Below are 20,603 nucleotides of genomic sequence, written 5' to 3'. Positions count from 1 at the left end.
CGACGGCTAGTGTTGCGGCGCGCGTCTTTCTCTCCCTCTTCTTTTTATTTCTTCTCTATTATCTCTTCTGTCCGCACGATGCGGGGGCGGGGGGGGGGGCAAATTCGATCTGGCGACCTGCACGCGGTCCCTCCCGCCAGCTGGATGGGCCAGAGCTGTTAAGGCTGCTAGGCTTTGTCCAGTTGCAACGGCCAGCGGTCAGTATGGGAGCAGCCGGAACCCATACTGAGGGGTTGCGATTCCCCGGGGAGGTTGTCAGCTTACTCCCTGCGGCATTGTGAGCGTGCCGCGCCCACGTAGCCCGATGCCTAACACGGGGGCAAGTCTGAAGGGGTTCGGACTGGGCATGTGAAATCTGGTTAAAAGCAGAACAAAATTTCTAATGTACGGGGCGGTCGGCAGGCCGACTGAAAGCCCTGCCCGCCGCCTAGGGAACGGTGGCGTAGCTGCAGAGTACTAGAGGAAATGCAGTTAGCTGACTCCGTATGTTGGATCAAAATTACCCCTCGCTGCGAGAGAGTGCATCTCCCAGCCGCAGACACGTTGGTTTCCGCTGCCAGGGGGAGCGGGTCCTCGCGGGGCCGCGGCTGGGGCAAACCAAGTCCAGGTTCTGGGGAACTTGCCTTTAGGCTCGAAAAGGCGAAAAAGACGGTGTCAAAGTAGCCTACATGGTTTCTAGTAAGCCAGAAACTTGGGAAAAGAGGGTGGTCGCACAATGTGCTAAAGCACATGTGTCCCTCACTGTCAGTATCTTCAACCAACACGCAGAACTATTCAGGGGAGTCAGACCCCGCAATGATAAGGGTCAGTTGGCTGGCCGAGGGAAAGCCCAGCCGGCTGTTAAGGGGATAATGGCTCAGCCGCGTAGTACGTGAGGAACCGCGGCTGGCTGATTCATATGCTTGCACTTAAGGGGAAGTAAAGTCCCCTTGTGAGGAACCGAGTCGGTACGACTGACCGAGGGAAAGCTCAGCCGGCCATTAAGGGAACAATGGCGCTGCTCGCGTAGTACGAGAGGAACCGAGACTCTTGACTTGGACCTCCTCCAGGGGGCAACCCCCCGCAGAACCGAGGTTTGGTAGGCGGGCCATTGGAAAGCCCAGCTGGCCAGCTAAAGGTGGCTTAGCCCGCGCAGTACGCAAGGAATTAAATTGGTTCACAGGAAGGGAAAGGCGCAGTAACTGTCACACTTGCACTGTGGACACCTGAACCGCGCCGTAAGGGAAGGGAGGAAGGTGGGAATGAAAGTGGAAAGAGAGAAAGAGGAGCCGTAGTGGAGGGCTACGGAGTAATTTCGACCACCTGGGGATCTCAAGGAACCGCGGCTTGCTAGCCGCGGTAGAAGGCGGGGGGTTCTAGACCCCTTGGTCCTGGGCGGTAGTGCTGGCCGAGGGAAAGCCCAGCCCGCTGCCATGGGCCAGGTGGCGCTGCTCGCGAAGTACTAAGGGAACCGCGGCTCGCTGAGTCAGGGCCAAAAAAAAAGTGGAGTGGTGACCCCTCAGGGCCGCACCTCTGTAGGTGCGTGCACGAGTATCTTTGCGGACATAATCAGACGGTGAACCTGGCGTGGAGAACCAGATATTAGCCGTCAAACATACTATGTTGGAGAGAAAACGGTGAATGGAGGGCTGTCTACAACAGGTGACTCTGGGCACCTCTCTTAGTACCTTGTAGTAGGGCTGAAATAATCTTAGTACGGCGAAAAGCGCCCCTCCAGTAGCCCTAGTACAGTCGGGGCGAGGGATCCTGACTTGGGGACGGGGAACCCCAATGTGGCCCAGCAGCCTGTCTCATGTGGCGGAGACCCGGCGAACGTGATGTGGATGTGAATGCGCTTCACGTTCGCCGGGTCTCCGCCACATGAGACAGGCTGCTGGGCCACATTGGGGTTCCACGTCCCCCAAGTGGATGTGAATGCGCTTGAAAGACTGTGCCGGAGTACCCGGGTTCGAACCCGACCTCGGCGGCTGCGTTTCGATGGAGGCGAAACGAAGAGGCGTCTTGTGCTGTGCGATGTCAGCGCACGTTAAAAATCCCCAGGTGGTCGAAATTACTCCGTGGCCCTCCACTACGGCTCCTCTTTCTCTCTTTCCACTTTCACTCTCATCTCCCTCCCTTCCCTTACGGCGCGGTTGCGGTGTCCACAGAAATCAAGTGAGACAGTTACCTTGCCTTTCCCTTCCTATAAAATAAATTTTAAAAAATGCGCTTGAAGGCCGAGGGCCGTGCATTGGCTAAAGCGAGTGCTCGCCCTCAACTGAGGCCAAGGAATTGGAGCTCGAATCGAATCAGGATCATTTGAGAAATCCCTAAGCTGCCCCGATCCCTCCTACAATCCCATAACCCTTTCCCTATATCCCATTTCCCTTTCCCTTGTCCCATCCCTTCCCTCTACTTCCCAGGGGAGATCACGGGGGATCTCCCCGGGCCCGCTCTCCGGCTGTGGGCCGCTGCGTAGAGATTCCCGCATTTTTTTTTAACCTTCGGGTTCTTTCGCCTACGGGTGCAAACACAGACCAAGATTGTCCTTCGGGACCAATACTTTTATATTCGATTGGATTGAGCCTTTTATACCTAGAGTGACACGGGCAGAGGCATATTATTTTATCCTCTTTTTGGCTGCCTCACCATATTTGATGATGATGATGTCCGCACGATGCAGCGGATGTGGCTCAGCTACAGAGCCTGGAGCAGGCCCGTGCAATTTCTTTCCCTTCTCCCTACAGCTGGAACAACATCGCACAGCACACACGCCACCGATTGTTTATCTATTGTAGGCCGTCACCGCACCTGTTACCGCTACGGCTGTCGTTGCGGCACGCGTCTTTTTCTCCATCTCCGTTTTCTTGCTTCTCTATTTTCTATTCTGTCCGCACGAGGCAGCGGAGGTTGCCCCGCCAGGGTGGTGAGTGGTAAGACGCCCGACTACTGTGCCGGAGTACCCGGGTTCGAACTCGACCTCGGCGGCTGCGTTTCAATGGAGGCGAGACGAAGAGGTTTCCGTGTGCTGTGCGATGTCAGCGCACGTTAAAGATCCCGAGGTAGTCGAAATTATTCCATAGCCCTCCACTACGGCTTCTCTTTCTCTCTTTCCACAGTCACTCCCATTTTCCTCCCTTCTCTTGAGGTGTCCCCAAAAAAACAAGTGAGACAGTTACCGCGTCTTTCCCTTCCTATAAATCAATCAGGCAGCGGAGGTGGCTTAGCTATGGAGCCAATAGCAGGCCCGTGTATTTTCTTTTCCTTCTTCCTACAGCCACAACAACAACAACGCCTCTTCGTTTCGCTACTGTAGTTTCGCCTTCATCGAAACGCAGCCGCCGCGGTCGGGATCGAACCTGGATACTCAGGCGCATTTCGGTTTTGGTCATTTGTCGCCGCTCATGTGAATGTCTAATGTGAATTTCTAATAAAACGTATTCTTCACACCTTGGAGAGCAAGATTTTCTTCACCAGTGATCTTGCCCTTTTGTTTCCGTGTCTGATGGACGTGTGCTGGTGGTTTTCAGTCCACTTTCGTACTTGTAATATAATGTAAATATCTATGCCTTTCACAGCTGTATACATCCCAAAACACATATGTAAATGTAATACACACTGTGCATGCGATTGCTATATATGTCTGTACCTATATTTATTTGTCAAATTATTCTACACTGTGTATAATTTCATTTTCATTGTCAATCAAAATTGTAATATCATCATTACTAGCAGGTAGCTTTTTCCGGAATACAAATTTCGACTTTGAATGTATTTCCTCGACATAAGGTATCTTATGTGCAGTGTCCGCTTCGCTGCTCTTAACCGTGTGCGTTTTCAGTTTTGGTCATTTGTTATCACACATATCAATACATAACGTCTAACAAAAGTTGTCTAAACCCGCACAACTCAACTGTTGTGATAACTGTTTTATGTCTAAGTAGCATTGATTGATTGAATGTCCTTTATTGAATGGGAAGGCTCATGGCCATGAATGGGGATAAAGGGGAGTAGACATAATCTTCATTGTTTAGGTCGTCACTCGAATCACATTGCTCTAACCAGGCCACTAAGCGAGGCATACTTGGCAAATATAATCTGTGTGTTAGCATCAGTTTCTAGAAGGGAACGGTATTTCAGGCGGTAGGGTTTGATCTCGGAGCATCCATTAGAAAAAGCAGGGCAATCCCAGAGTAGATGAGATATGCCGCCGCGAGTTAGAGGCGCTCAGTGAGGCACGTAATCATTTTCTCTGTATACTGACGCCAGCGGGCCATAATACGTGGCGTGTAAGCCGCATGGGCAAAGAGCTTATTCAAAGACTTTTTGACTTCGGGTGAGATGGGTTTTTCTCGTAAAAGGTGGGTCTGGTGTGACCACCTGCATGTGATGCTGACTGAGGCTGCGAAGACTGGTCCGAGTATAGTGCATAAGGGCAAGAGAAGGGGTGAGTTGCCCGCCCAAGGTCGAGTAAGGATTAATCAAGGAGGGTGGGGAAGTAAATGTGGACATCCCACCTGCCAAGGCAGCCGCGCCGTGTGCCGCCGCATTGCCCCCTGATTCGTCCGAGTGACCTGGGGTCCAGTTAATAGCGACAGTTCTGGTCGCGAGTTGGTGGCGTTTAAGGAGGCGCTGTATAGCCGTAGCTGTTGCATCTTGCGAACCCGGTGTAGCTATTTCCTTGTAAGCTTCATAGGAATCAGTACGAATACGTATTGATCCAGTTCCGGTGCAAGGCACTCATGACAAAGCTCCCCAAATCGCGAGGAGTTCAGCAGAAAGGGGGGTACCTTGAGAAGTGGCAGGCATAAGCGCCTGAAAAAAAAACTGATTTTTTTATAGGAACCCTATTGCAAAAACCAGTGCCACTGGGAGCCAGCGCCCCAGCGCCATACCTGATTATGGTCCCAGTATGACGCTGGACACTGGGCGCACTGGGACGCGGCATACTGGGACGCTCCGCGCTGGCGGCACTGTTCGCCCGGAGAAAAAAGGCGTGGGATAAAAATTAAAAAGTGAAAAGTAACGAAACAAGTTAGGTACATAAAAAAACCTAAAAGAAAGTAAAAAAAAAGAAAAAAACTAGCGCACCAAGCGTGCCTCGAACTAAGTCCCTAGGTACATACCAATCACTAGCTCGGCACGCTAACCACTCGGCCACGCCGAGAACTGGATTATCTATAAACATTTTTGCATTTTATGTCATGACCCGCATTTATAATGTTGGGACTTCATGTTTCGCAGTCTACAGGCCATTGCTACCGCTCTAACAATTGCAACTTCTTGATCATTTTAGCTTGCTGTCTGCTCTCACAACTTGCAACTAATGTTCTGGGTGCCTATGAGCGCTATTTTGTGCACTGGAATCATTTTAACATGTGGAGTTTGACATCGCTGGCAAATTTACCAACGCCGGCTCTTCGGTGGTGCTCTGCTACCGTGGGCGTAACTTTTGCTGAACACGGAGCTTTACTAGAAACCTTCAAGGAAAAACGTGCGACCAAGCTTCAATACCGGCAAGCGCCGCAGCGATGACCCTAATTGCGTGTAACTAAACCTTATTTGTATGTAAACATTGCGGGAAGCGTTGCGATGATCGAGGGCTCGGCTGCTTGATACGCAGAGTAAGAAGGAGCGCAAAAGCTTGAGAAACACGCCAAATATTATGTATTACAAGCGCTGTATGTTGTTGCGCTTTTTCTCTCATGGACCCATCGCTTGGTAAACTACTCTCTTCCTCTTTTTAGTTTTTCTTTCTGCTGTTGATACTGGGCCGTGGTGCAGGCTACGCTGGCCTGAGATTGAGCCCGCATTGAACATTTTGGCAGTAATCATTGTGTTAGAGTGCCCTTAAGATCAGCTGTGAAGTTGGTTATGCATGGTAGGCCACATTATTCAATTCCAGCTTTAGTAGTGCGTTAATCGTCAGTCTGTCATGAGATCGAGGCGCGGCGATCGTTGTCGCTCTCGAAACGCTCGAAACGACCTATCGAAACATGGAAACTCTAGAAAAAAGATACCGCCTTTGTTTTCTTACAAATGCGCAACGACTTCGCAGCAAAAAGCGCTTGCTTGAACCATATTTTTCATATGCCCCCCGATGGTCGATTGAAAGTACGCTGTTTCCCTGTTGGCCCCTGAGGGATGCTACTCCCGCTGACGCCGCAGGCCGCACCGGCTATACTGGTGCACTGGGACCAGTGCGGCCTCAGCGCACATACAGCGCTTCTCCCAGTGCATCGCGGATGCCAGCGACACAGCCAGCGTCAAAAGGCTAATCCCGGCGTTTTTCTCCCATCGCACCAGTGCAGCCAGTGTCTTCCCGTTACTGCTCCAGTGAATATCGCAGACCTCCAGCATACCCAGCAGATCCAGAGCAAAACAAGCGCGAAAATCTTACTGGTTTCGCACTGGAGATGCTGGTTTTTGCAATAGGGAAGGGAAAGGCGCGGTAACTCTCTCACTTATTTTCTGGGGACACCGCAACCGCGCCGTAAGGGAAGGAGGAAGGTGGGAATGAAAGTGGAAAGAGAGAAAAGAGGAGCCGTAGTGGAGGGCTATGGAGTAATTTCGACCACCTGGGGATCTTTAACGTGCGCTGACATCGCACAGCACGCGGACGCCTCTTCGTTTCGCCTCCATCGAAACGCAGCCGCCGATAAGCGCCTGAAAAAGAAGGGTTGTCTTCGCATACCCAGCCCTTAGATGCAAATTCGCTTGTAATCGATGCGTCGGTGTATATGTCAGTCGTATCACGGATTCGCTCTTGTCGGTGTTGGGCAGCGAGGAGCTCTCGGGGAATGACAAACTCGCGGTTTCTAGGTCTGCGATGGAGGCGTGTGACTACTGGCATCTCCTAAGGGGGAAGAGATGCATCGCCAATTCTCAAAGGCAGAACTGCAAGCAGCCCTCGGTAGAGGCCGAGCTCGCGCCACACCCGGGCATGACCGAGTCAGTTGGCAGGAGCTTCGCAATCTCGACTCGGCAGCCCAGGATGCCCTTCTCGACATTAATTATTCTTATTGAGAGACCGGAGCGGTACCGGATAATCTCAAGCTTTCTCTTATTATTCGTATCCCAGATTTATACACAATGAAGTAATCAAATTCTTGAAGGCGAAGGCTCCATCGTGCTAGGCGCCCCGATGGATCACGGTGATTGGCCAGCCAGCGCAAAGAACGGGGGTCAGTAACGACTTCAAACGCGCGGCCATAGAGGTAAGGCCTAAATGGCATAGTTGCTCCCACAACCGCAAGGCATTCCTTTTCCGTAGTGGAATTATTTGTTTCAGCACGGGAGAGCCTGCGGCTGGCAAACGCAGTGACCCTTTCCACGCCAGCTTGGTGTTGAACGAGTACAGCGCCAAGGCCGATGTTGCTGGCGTCGGTGTGGATTTCGGCGGCAGCGTCTTCATAAAAGTGCGCAAGAACAGGGGTAGTTTGCAGTCGTATGCGCAGCTCCGCAAAAGTATCCTGTTGCTGGGCGGCCCACACGAACTGTGTATCATCCTGCGTGAGGCGGGTGAGGGGTGCGGCTATCTTGGAAAAGTCGGCGATGAAGCGGCGGTAATACGCACACAAACCCAGGAAACGTTTTAAACTCCTCTTCGTGGCAGGAACGGGAAATTTGGCGACAGCGGCAGTTTTGTCGGGGTCTAGCCTAACGCTTGCGGCACTCACAAGAACATCGAGAAACGAGAAACTCTTTGTAGCCAAAGTGGCACTTCCCGGGCTTGAGCGTCAATTCAGCTGACCGGAGGGCATCTAATACTGCGCGAAGGCGTTCGAGGTGTTCTCCAAAGGTTTCAGAGAATACGACCACGTCATCGAGATAAACTAAGATTTGCCATTTGATGCCGGCTAGAACGGTGTCCATCATGCGCTGAAAAGTAGGCGGCGCTGAACATAGGCCGAATGGCAGCACTTTAAACTCATACAGTCCATCTGGGGTGACAAAAGCAGTTTTTTCGCGGTCCCGCTTATCGACCTCAATCTACCAGTACCCGCTCTTCAAGTCAATGAAGGAGAAGTACTGGGCGCGAAGAAGCTTGTCGAGCGAATCGTCGATACGGAGCAGCTGGTAGACGTCGTTTTTAGTAATGTCGTTCAACCTTCGATAATCAGCACAGAAGCGAAGGGTGCCATCCTTTTTTTTTCACCACGACAGGGGACGACCACGGACTCTTGGAGGATTGAATGACACCATCACGAAGCATCACCTGAACTTGTGTCTCAATCGCCTCACGTTCCGTCGTTGAGATGCGGTACGGCTGTTGGCGTATGGGGTGGGCTTCGTCGGGAGTAATTATACGGTGCTTCACAAGAGGCGTGTGCCGAATTTTTGATGACGTCGCGAAAGAGGCACTGTATTTTAGAAGGAGAGAACGCAGGTCGTGCTGCTGTGTTTGCGAGAGATCTGTACTAATATCCAGACGATCAAGGGATGGGCGCACATTTTCAACTTCTCCGAACTTAAAACATTCAGAAACGTCCGCTAAGGCGTCGGCGAATGCGATTGCGGTAGCGCGGAAAAGATGGCTGGGTTCGTTCGTGAAGTTAGTCACCAGGAGCTCAGATCTGCCGTTACGGAAATGGATGAGACTCAGCGCCGAGGTGATGCCATGGGTGAGCAAAAGGGACTGGTTGCCCTCAGCGACCGCCGTTCCGTCACGTAATTAGATTAATTTATTGATGAGCCTCGAAAATTGCCGATGTTGGATCACTTCCGACTGCGATATTTGAGCGTAGCTCATCAGCTGTTTCACTTTTCGATAGATTGAGGTAAAGATCCAGGATATGTTTGTAAAGTTACAGACGTTTTGTTTTTCATATTATTCGATACCAACTAGTTCCTCTTCCATGAAATACAGATATTATGGGCCGTTCCTTTTCTGCAAAACATTAACTGTGTGGATGGGAAAACTTTTATTTTCATCGGGTTTTAGATTTGAGGGTTAGGTTGCATTATTGGCCGCGCCAGATGGCCGCCAGTTGTTTCCTGTCGACGATCTCTTCTACCCACTCTGTGACCCGAGCCTGGATGTCCGGGTGCGAACGCTCCTCCAGAGACGGAGTTGGCAGCAAATCGCCGGTTGCGGATAGGCCACGAACGTCATGTAATGTGGCGTCGACGCCACACTATTTGCATTTGCGGCCAACCTGCTCTTTAAATATATACGGACATTCTTCGGGGCAGGGGAATGAGCGGGTTTGCATCTGGCGTCAGAGTACCTCCTAGGCCTTGTTTAATTATGCCAGGGAGGAAAGATACGCCTTCCGAGGCTAAAATGGCGCGTTCTCGAAACACAGCACATTTTCGTGGACACCATGTCCGGTTTCCGCCCTCAACACTCTGCACAGGATATACTCCTTCAGCTCCACCACCACATCCTAGATCCTGTCGAATGTCCCCATAACGACAAGGTGGTCCTGGTCTTGGACCTTAAAGGCGCATTCGACAATATGAAACAAGTAATCCTCGATCACCTCAGTCACACCAACTGTGGTCACAAAACATTCAATTATATAAAACAATTCCCTACAGTACGCCAAGCCTACATACGCATACCAGATGCGGAACATGTGCTATACAGCATCGGCTCGAGGGGAACACTTCAAGGCGCGGTCTTGTCTCCCCTCCTCAACAATTTAGCCATGCTTCACCTTCCCTCCAAACTGGCTTCTCTTCCCGGGTTACATCATGCACTTTACGCGGATGATATTGCCGCGAAATCTTCAAAGCTGTATTTGTTGTTGTTTTTTTTTGGCATCCGCCGGCATGCGGCCTTGTCACTGTGATTCTGGCACGCGCATCGTATCTGTATTCCATGTTTGTTCATGCTCGCTGTCGCAATACGGCGCGTTATCATTTTCTTTTTCACGAACGGTGGGCAGAGATCTGTCTCGAAGATTTCGATCATTTGTGTATTTTTTTACAATGTTCCAGGTTGTGCTAGTAGCAGTTTGCGATGTTATATAGATTGTTGTGAGCAGCATTTAAATTGAGCGTTGACGAATGTGACGGGCATTCTTTGTTCGACGATCGACGAACACACTGGATCCCGCATCGACACCCCGCATCGACGACACACTGGACCGGCTCTGCAAAGGGACTTCCCATCGATGGACATGAAGAGCGGATATTGGCAAATTGAGGCCGACTAAAGAGGTCACGAGAAGACCGCATTCATCACACCGGACGGCCTTTTCGAGTTCAAGGTAAGGCGATATGGCCTCTGCTCCGCACCAGCGATGTTTTAACGAATAATGGACAGTGGCTGGCTGGCTTGAAGTAACATATTTGCCTGGTATACTTGGATGATGTCGTTGTCTTCCCGTCAAACTTTGAAGACCACTTGAAACGGCTGCAGACAGTTTTGGAAGCCATCAAATCACCAGGACTAACGTTAAAACCAGAGAAGTGCCACTTCGCTTACAAGAAACTGCGGTTCCTAGGTCACAACGCTACCAAGGATGGTGTTCGGCCTGACCTGGAGAAAACAGCTGCAATCGCACAATTTCGACCTCCTGCTGACACAAAAGCCATGCGCAGGTTCCTTGTGTTGTGCGCTTATTATCGACAATTTGCCAGGGACTTTTCGCGCATCGCCGAACCGTTTACATAGCTCACAAAGGCTGACGTACTTTTAAATGGGAAGCGCCGCAAGAAGCCTTCGACGAACTTAAGCACCGTCTGCGGTGCCCACCTGTACTTGGCCACTTTGATGAAAACGACGAGACCGAAATTCATACTGAGGCGAGCAGTCTCGGCCTAGGAGTCGTTCTCGTCCAGAAGAGAGCCGGACAGGGAAAATGTAATCGCCTACGCTAGCAGCTCCCTCACAAAAGCCGAAGTCAGCTACTCAACTACCGAGGAGTGCTTCGCAATCATCTGGGCCACTTCTAAGTTTCGTCCTTACCTATACGGTCGACCACTCAAGGTGGTAAGCGGCCACAACGCGGTCTGCTAGCTGGCTAATTTGAAAGACCCCTCCGGCCGCCTTGCCCAATGGAGTCTACGTCTTCAAAAATTGCACATCGCAGTCGTCTACAAGTCAGGCCGCAAGCACTCTGATGCAGACTGCTTGTCACGTGCCCGCGTTGATGCGCCAGCGAAAGAAGACGACGAAGACGCTTTTTTGGGACCTTGAGGTACTTGAGGCGCGCAAGGAAAGAGTGCTGACGTTGAGAAGATATTCTATCCTGCGGTTCACTGAAGGTTTTTGGTGCCTTGTGCTTCTTCGTGGTGAGGCCTTTCCACGTTCGGGGGGATTTTGGTCAGGTTTCAGGCTAGCTTCATAAGATTTGGAATGTAAATTTGGTTTCATTACTTTGCACACAGGCATGTCTTTCACCTCCCCGGGAGGCGGCTCGGCAGATTGGTTTGCCAGTCTGCTGATTGAAAGCTTGCCTCTAAATTCGTTGTCTAAAAATAGTGTCGATGTGGTTTCTGTCACACTCATACTTTTTATTTTTATTTTTTATGACCTCAAAGGCCCCATTGAAGGGGTATTACATGAGGGAGTGGGTTTCAGGGCATAATATTGCTTCAAGTAATGATTTGAACAGTGATGGGTCTGTATGGAGCGCGACGTCGGCAGGCAAGTCATTTCAGTCTTGCTGTGCGAACGAAAAACGAATATAGATGCGCAGATGTACGGGCTTGCGGAGGATGGGTTGTCTTTTTTCGGTTCGTGCGGCTAGAGGTGCGGTATGCAGGGATGACAACAGATTAGTGCGAAAGATGATAAAAGAATTTATGTAATAGAGAGAGTCTTGCGATGCTACGCCGGTTAACTAAATTTGATAAATGAGCATTGCAGTTTCGTTTGGTTACACTTTCATGATAAGAATATGCAGAGAAGATGAATCTAGCGGCGCGGCTTTGTATTGCTTCTAGTGTGTTAGAAAGATTAAGTTGATTATTGTCCCAAATAGCGCATGCATATTCTAGTTTGGGCCGCAGAAATGTTGCATAGGCTAGTGATTTTAACGATGGTGGTGCTAGACGTAGTGTTCGCCGAAAATACCCCAGAACTGGATTTGCTTTTTTAGAAATATGACTTACGTGGCATGTCCACTTAAGATCATGTGTTAAGTGAAGGCCAAGGTATATATATATGTGGTTATAGCTGCAATTTCTAAGTTAGCTATTAGGTACTTAAAAGGTGGTTCAGAAGGACGCCTGTGAAAACAAAGTGAAGTTTTTTTCACGTTAAGAGACATGAGCCATTTACTGCACCAAGTTAAAATGCGATCTATGTCAGATTGAAGAAGTTGGCGACCACTGTGAGTGATTATGGGAGGGTAAACAACACAATCTACAGCAAATAGGCGTATGTTAGAGCATATGTCAGTTGGCAGGTGGTTTATATAGATAAGAAAAAGCAGGGGCCCCAGGACTGCGCTGGGGTACCCCAGATATAACAGAGCAGTGAGAAGAAGAGCATTTATTAGCGAGAACAAACTGTTGCCAGTCAGTTAGAAAGTTATGAAGCCAGTCAAGTACCAGGGAATGGAGATTAAGACGTGGAAGTTTCAAAAAAAGCCGCCGGTGGGGAACTTTGTCAAACGCCTGTTCGAAATCTAAGAAGAGGGCGTCCAATAGAATGTGATGATCAAGGTTGGAGCTTAGGTCATTAATAAATAGAGCTAACTGTGTGTCGCAAGAAAAGCCATTTATAAAACTATGTTGGCTAGCGTGAAAGAAATGAACAGATAAAAGAAATTTCATGATGTGGGAAAAGATTATATAGTCCATTAGTTTAGACGGGACGCTAGTAATGGATATAGGACGGTAATTATGACGGGAAGATGAAGGCCCTGTTTTTGGTACTGGAATGACTTTACCCCATTTCCAGTCGTGCGGTACAATCAATGCCTGATGAAAGCGATTCCTGAAAGATATGAGACAACAGGACACTTGTGACGTGTTTTGTATTCTTTAGTACCTTTGCGTTAATATCATCAATAATTATTTTAATAATGCCGTGGGGTTCAAATGATATATCGGGCATAGCAGGAAAACCAATGGATGGAAAATTCGGTAGGTCCCAATCTGGTTGACGAGTAAATATAGAACTAAAGGTCAGATTTAATACTTCAGCAACATCATGTTCCGCAACTGTAGCCATATCATAATGAAGTGTTATTGGGTTGCTAGGGTTAGCATTGATACAGCTCCAGAATTGACGAGGGTTTGTGCGTAGCATTTCAGGGAGCGTGGTATAAAAAATGATTGCTTAGCTTTAAAAACATGGGCGCTAAATTGTTTTTCGGCCACGTAATACTTCTGCAATGTATTAGGGTTCTTATTTCGTTTGGCTGTTCGAAATAGTCTTTTCTTCTTGTTATTAAGACTATTTAATGTGTTATTGAACCAAGGGGCATTAACGCGCTCGCTTACAGTAATTGTAGGGATGTATTGTTTTACAAGATTATTCATTTTATTCCTAAAAAGAAGCCAGTTAGTGTTGGTAGACATTCGCTCAAAGTCGATAAGAAACGAAGTACAGAAATTTTCGAGTTCACGGTTAATATTTAGATAATCGCCTCTATCATAAAGAGTAAGTTTTTTTCGTTGCTTTCTTAGGTTTTGGTAGGTGGTTGAGAAACGTGGCGTGAAATATTGAATGATCACTAAGTCCAGGAAGATGTGAAATGATAACAGATTCTCTGGATGTGATGTTAAAATCATTTCAAGTGTGCTAAATGACTGTGCACTTTCTTTTGTTGGTGAAGAGATTAGTTGGGTTAAGGCAAAGATTTGACATGTGTTGACAAAATGGCTCTCTGCGGAATTTGATGTGATCTCAGAAGAGCAAGACCAGCTTATCGCGGGAAAGTTAAAATCCCCTAATATAAAGACAGCAGCATACGGAATCTTCGTGTTTATGGTATTAATAGCATCATGAAATAGTGGAATGAACGAGGCGTCGCTGTCTGGAGCGCTGTAAGTACTGCAGATTATCACGGGCGGAAAGGAGGCACGAGAGCAGATGAACAATATTTCAAGGGGTGAGTCAGTCTGTAGATTAAAACATTGAAAGTTACGATGGGAGGCTATCAGCACGCCTCCGATTCGCCTGCCTACTCGATCGCGGCGGAAAATCTGGAAGCTCGGGAAAATGGTCTGCACTTCTCTGTAATCTATTAGTTCATTTAGCCAGATTTCAGTTAGTACGACGACATTGCCTTGGGTGGTGTCTATGAGACTTGTGAGGGCATCGCGTTTAGGAAGAAGGCTTCTTATGTTAGTATAAAAGAAAGATACAGTGTTGAAAGTCGAGTGGTGGGAGGGACTTGTGGATAGCTATGAGGAGCGGGGAATTACCTGTTGCGAAGCTCGAGCAAACGTGTATGTAGTGTTTCCTATGGTCAACTTATCATGCCGGAGGGTGAACTTCCCACGCTGGCCCTTTGCAAACTGCACTCGGTTTTGCGGCCTTGGTGAGTGTTTTGGCAATAAACTTCGGAGATGCTGAAATTGGCGCCTTTTAATTTCTTTACATTAGCGAGGACCTGTTCTTTTATATTAAAGTGGGCTAATCTTACCACTGTCGGTCTGTTTCATGCTGTCGAAACGCCCGAACTGAGACATTTAGGTTAGTATTGCAGAAGTCAATAATCAACTTTTCAAACTCCGCCCAAGTTTCACAATCACCATCCTTTACACCAAAAAGCAGAAGGTTAGGGCGGCGAGGCTGATCCTCTGAGTGATCTAGTCGGCGCACAATGTCCTCTATTTTATTTGCATTATCCTGCGCCTGACACTGCACGCTATCAACCTGTTGTTCAAGCGAGCCTAAAGATGCTCAGTCGTTTTCAATTTCGACAACTCTAGATTTGATTTCTTGAAATGATTTCTCATGTTTAGCCAGTTGAGTACAAATCGCTTTCATTTCGCTTAGAATGGCTGTTTGACCAGACTTGATATCGTCCAGTGCCGCTAACACATCATTTTTGCTATCGACGCCTACGCAGGTCCCGGTGCTATCGGCTCTACCGCGCTTCAAAGGCCCGGGATTTTGCTCGATATCACCGCAAAGGATTAAAAGATCAAGCAATACACGTAAGCATTCATTTGCAATGGAAATACAGCAGTGCGGGCTCGGCAGTACAACCAGACCAGCAGGCGATGGAATGCTGAAAATGAAAAATCCAAAAACTATTCACAGCAACTCGAGAGTCTGACGGATCACTATCCTGACATCTCTGAGGTGCGACCTTTAGGGAGACGAGGTATAGTTTGCAAATTTGCAAACATTAATTCTATGTCAGATCTGCTACACTGCAGTTCTTTTACATCGATTCCTGTCAAGGCCTTTATTTCTGAACAGCTGGCTTGCACTAAAGGTATTGTGCGTTGAGTGGATCCTGCATCTACTGGTCAAGAAATTTTAGAGGAATTTAAGGACGCAGTAGCTGATGTTCTTTCAGTGTATCGCTGCTCTCGCACGGTGGCCGCGGTGCGTGTTGCTACAGAGTCAGTTAAAACAACATTTGCCGGTCTCATGTGTCCATCTGAGTTGAAAATTTGGCCAATTGTCTATCGCATTGACCCGGTACCTCATCGCCCCTTCAATGTACCACCTGTTGGCGATTTGGACACACTGGAAGAGCGTGTAAGTCTGCGGCTAGATGCAGGGTGTGTGGGGAAGGACACTCTCCTGATAGCTGTACTGCTGCAAAACCTAGCTGTTGCCTATGTAGTGACGAGCACTCGGCTGATGACGCCAATTGTGAGAAACATTCTCAGGAGCAGGCATTACTGGAACTAAATCAAGATAATTATTGCTCTCGAGCAGATGCTTATGCTCTTCTTGATCGGAAAAGGCACACTTATGCCAACTGTGCGCGCCCTTCTAGTCCAGACGTTGAGGCCACATTGTCTACCGCAATTGTGACAACGGTTGAAAGAGCCCTTTCTGTCGTGGTTGACCGTATGTTTACCAGGTTTACTGGAGCTTTGTCTGGTATTGTTGGTATAGTCTCCTTGCCCACCTCAACCTGTGCTAACTCCAGCATCTAGTTCATCTCAAACCTGTGCTGAAAGTTTAAATGCAGCTTCTCCTCTAGTGCTGGCTCACGTGCAGCCTATCAACAGTATCCCTGTAAGCATTTCTCGCAAAGGTGTTTGCTCTAATGATGTTGAAATGGCATGCCCTACTCAGAAGCGCTGTGCTTCTACCTCACCTTCAAAGTCCTCTATTTCCCAGAACAAAACTAAAAAAAGGGCTTTCCAAAGTTTTACCGTAATCCGATGTGTTAAAAAAGGCTGTTGCGGCCTCAATTTTAGGAAAATAATCATGGCAGGTGTACAATTTCTTCAGTGGAATTTTTGTTCTATTGTATCTTCCCTTCCACAATTATATCTACTCCTTTCAACACATACGCAAGACAGTGCTCTTGCAAGAAACTTGGCTCTCTCCCGCAAAGTCATTTACCTGAAATAAATTTTGTGTTTTCCGCGCCAGTCGTGTAAACGGTAGGGGCGGGCGGTGGCTTACTGAGTTTGATATCGTCAAAATTATGTCACCGGGAAAAAAGAAGCAAAACAATAATGAATCCTGAGTGTGAGATTTTGGCTGTAGGTATCACATTACCGCAGTGTGGCCCTATCACAGTCGCTAACTTCTACTGCCCCATAGGCGTACGTAGCACAGACTAGTTTGACAGATTATTTACAAATTCTAATAGGGTCGTTATTGCAGGCGATTTTACCTCGCTCCATACTCTTTGGGGTAACTACTCTGACTCATGTGGACACCTGTTATGGACATGGATGTCGGAAAATGCTTTGCGCTGCTGCAATTCTCGGGCGATAACTTTCATGCACGGAAATTCACGATCTGTCATTGATTTATCCCTGGCAGCAGGTGGGATAGGTATAGGAGGATGGTCAACAGTAGACAGTGGTACATCTAGTGACCATTTTTAATAACATTTACCATCATGATGAGCCCAACAAGAAATAGCACTTTTGATCGTAAACTAGTAGGCAACGCCAAATATGCAGCTTCGCTACGATCCTCTCTCACATCAAACCTTTGTTCATGTAGGACCGACAAAGCGCAACAGGCATATTCCTCAATTGAGAATGCAACTGTAGATTCCCAGTTCACTGTACGGTCTGCAGTAAACAAGTCGCCATCCCCATGGTGGATTGATGGGTTTGGGAAAGCCTTCTGCCGTAAGAAAGCAGCATGGAAAAGCCTTTCGTATAACCAGAGCACAGTAAACTGGATAAACTACAAAGTATGTTCGGCGTCATTTAAAAGAGCCATAGCGCAGGCAAAGGACGGGTACAACGAAAATTTAAATACGTTTTTGCAAATCCTAAGCACAGGAAGGCTTTGTATCGTTTCATGGAACAAAATCGAAACTCACACATTTCTCAGTCATTAGGTTCAGTAGTGTTGTCTCCCCAGGAGGCAAATGATGAGTTGGAACAAATTGCACAAGGGCTAGCAGTACGTTTCCAGGAGCAGTGCAGAGTTCCCTGGCGCGCTCCCATTTATTGCTCAGACTATGTTGAGGTCGAAAGGTCAGAACGCCTATCTGTGATTTCTTCGATGCAAAACTCGGCTCCAGGCCCGGACGGGGTTACGGTGCGTATGCTCAAAATGTTAGCAAATGAATTCACTCAGGAACTCCTGGATCTGGTCAACAAATCATTAGAATCTGCATGGCTGCCGCACGTATGGAAAGTGGCGAAAATTATATTGCTCTTGAAAGACCCTGGTAAAGGATTTCATGCTGAAAACATGCGGCCGATAGCTTTGACTTCGAATCTAGTAAAATTAATAGAAAGAATTGTGCATGGCCGCCTCTCAAAACATATTTCAGATGTTAATGCTTTGTGGTCTGTCCAGATTCGTTTCCGCAATGGATGCTCAGTATGGTCTGCACATGTAGATTTAGAAAGCAGGATTCGCCTTGCAATGTGCAACAAGGAGGTATCAGCGTTAGTGATGCTCGATATTGCTAAGGCCAATGACAACATTGAACATTCCATTCTACTAAACAAGCTGTCATTATTACGTCCTCCGTTCTACATTTATGCATGGATTAGGGAATTTTTAAAAGAACGAGAATTCTTTTGCGCTGATGGCTCATTAATCCGAGATACCTATGCACAGACAAGAGAGGTGCCCCAGGGCTCTGTGCTCTCACCACTCCTTTTTAATATATTCATGTGCGATATTCTCGTTCATCCAGATGTCAGTATATATGTATATGCAGATGACATAGCATTCTTCGCATCTGAAAAAAGATATTCATGACCTCTATCGTTCAGTACAGGCTTACCTAAATACACTTGAGGTCTGGCTGGACGAAATTAAATTGCTTTTAAATGTGTCCAAAAGTAGTGTGCTAGTTTTTAAAACCAAAGCCCCCTTATATGTTTGGTTAAACTACAACTCAGATGTCATACCTCAAGTGGAATCTGTGCGGTATTTAGGCATTACGTATGATGCTAGTATGGATTGGAGGCCTCAAATCAAGTCTAATGTTCGGAAAAGCGAGCGTGCCCTTGGTAGGCTCATAAGGATAAGTAATAGGAAACTTGGTATGCGTCGAGATACTCTTCTACTATTGTAGAAAGCCTAAATAAGACCGATTCTGGAATTTGGCTGCAGTCTTTTTTTCTGGGTGTCCAAAATATAAGCTGCATCCTTTGCTGCTTTTAGAGAGACGGGCGCTGCGCCTCTGCTTAGGGCTTCCACAGTCAGTCTCTACCAATGTTCTGTACTTGGAGGCCCGCATTCCGGACCTTAACTCCCGTTTCCGCCTTCTAACTGTTAGATCATCCTTGCGATCATTTCAGGCTATTCCCGGTGTGGCTATACCTACGTTTGTGTCAAACCCCGCCGCCCTCTTTCTCACTCACCAGTGGCCAAGGGTCTGCATGCCCCAGGTTGTTTTCACACAGAGCATTTTAGCAAACATTGGTGTGGACCTCAGTTCTATATGTCCTATTCGTTGCTCAACTTCCTTCGTCGATCTAAATTATGATTCTATATTTCTATTTAATGTGAAGCACTTACCTTTAAGTCTAATATCCAGTCTCCTATGTGATCACCTTGAAAAGTTCCCCGATCACACTGTAATTGTCACTGATGAGTCTGTGACTGCGCAGAAAGCAGCGATTGGACTTTTTTCAGTCTCTTTCCTGGAGTTTTTCGGTGCGTGTCCTGGATTAAACACTGTATTTTTAGCACCCGGGCATCCTGAAGAGTGAAGTTGAATGGGCCATAGCCAGCCTTGCTAAGAATAAAGCTAGCGGCATTGATGGCATTCCAGCTGAGTTGCTTGAAAACCTCAACCATGATGCTGTTAACATTCTGCATGCATTATGTCAGAAGATTTGGACAACCCTGCAGTGGTCACAGGACTGGAGGAGGTCAGTTTACATCCCCATTCCAAAGAAAGGCAGTGCCAAAGATTGTTCCAACTACCGCACGATCGCGCTTATTTCGCATGCTAGCAAGGTGATGTTGAAAATCCTCTAAGGTAGGCTGCAGCAGTATGTGGATCGGGAGCTTCCGGACGTGCAAGCTGGGTTTTGCAAGGGCAGAGGAACTAGAGACCAAATTGCCAATCTTCACTGGATCACGGAAAAAGCAAGAGAGTTCCAGAAACGCATCTACTTCTGCTTTATTGACTATGCGAAAGCGTTTGACTGCGTAGATCACAGCAGATTGTGGCAAGCTCTCCAAGAGATGGGAGCTCCAATTCACCTCATCTGTCTCCTCAGGAACCTGTATGAAGGGCAAGAGGCCACAGTCAGAACTGGGCATGGTCTTACTGATTGGTTTCCGATCGAGAAAGGAGTGAGGCAAGGCTGCATACTGTCGCCCTGCCTATTTCACCTATATGCAGAGTGCATCATGAGGAAGGCCGGTCTGGACGAGTATTCAGCTGGAGTGAAGATTGCTGGAAAATGTATCAACAACCTTAGATATGCGGATGATACCACTTTAATGGCAGAAAGTGAAGTGGAACTCACGAGACTTCTGATGCGCGTACAAGAAGAGAGTGAGAAGTTCGGGCTTAAACTGAACATTAAAATACAAAGATCATGGCGTCTTGCCCTATCAAGTCCTGGAGCATCAATGGACAAGAAGTGGAAGCTGTGACAGATTTTCTGTTCTTGGGCTCCAAGATTACCTCTGAAGGAGACTGCAGCCATGAAATTAGGAGACGCCGGCTTCTGGGAAAGAGAGCAATGGTTAGCCTTGACCGCCTAGTAAAGAGCAGAGACATTAGTCTGCCAATCAAGACCCGTATAACTCGTGCTATGGTCTCCCCAGTTGTGATGTATGGATGCAAGAGTTGGACTGTGAAAAAGGCTGACCGCCGAAGAATTGACGCGTTTGAATTGTGGTGCTGGCGAAGACTCTTGAAAGTTGCTTGGACTGCCAGTAGGTCAAATCAGTCGATATTGTCGACCATAAACCCTGACTGCTCATTGGAGGTAGTTTAACAAAACTTGAAGTTGGGCTAGATGGTGCATTGTAATTTGACTGAAGATGAAGCGCACGGGAAGACGCACACAAGAGAAGAAGACACAGGACACGCGCTAACTCACATCTGGTTTATTGCAGCAATAACAGCAAATAT

General features: G+C 47.8%; 1 long non-coding RNA gene across 2 annotated transcripts in view; it reads left to right on the top strand.

Moving 5' to 3' along the window:
* The window catches only part of LOC146188398 (uncharacterized), a 50,453-nt gene that overhangs the window by 21,508 nt on the left and 8,342 nt on the right, over nucleotides 1-20,603 (top strand). The window contains exon 2 of one of the 2 annotated variants that reach the window (XR_014707529.1): nucleotides 14,961-15,048. This is a non-coding gene — a long non-coding RNA (uncharacterized LOC146188398). Of the gene's footprint in view, nucleotides 1-14,960; nucleotides 15,603-20,603 lie in introns of those variants that run through there. The other variant, XR_014707528.1, reaches the window with a different exon arrangement.

This window comes from Amblyomma maculatum, chromosome 5, assembly GCF_055883805.1.
Source record: "Amblyomma maculatum isolate TAMU_Amacu chromosome 5, ASM5588380v1, whole genome shotgun sequence".
NCBI classification, from domain to species: Eukaryota; Metazoa; Arthropoda; class Arachnida; order Ixodida; family Ixodidae; genus Amblyomma; species Amblyomma maculatum.
This window is presented reverse-complemented; position numbering and strand designations above follow the sequence as displayed.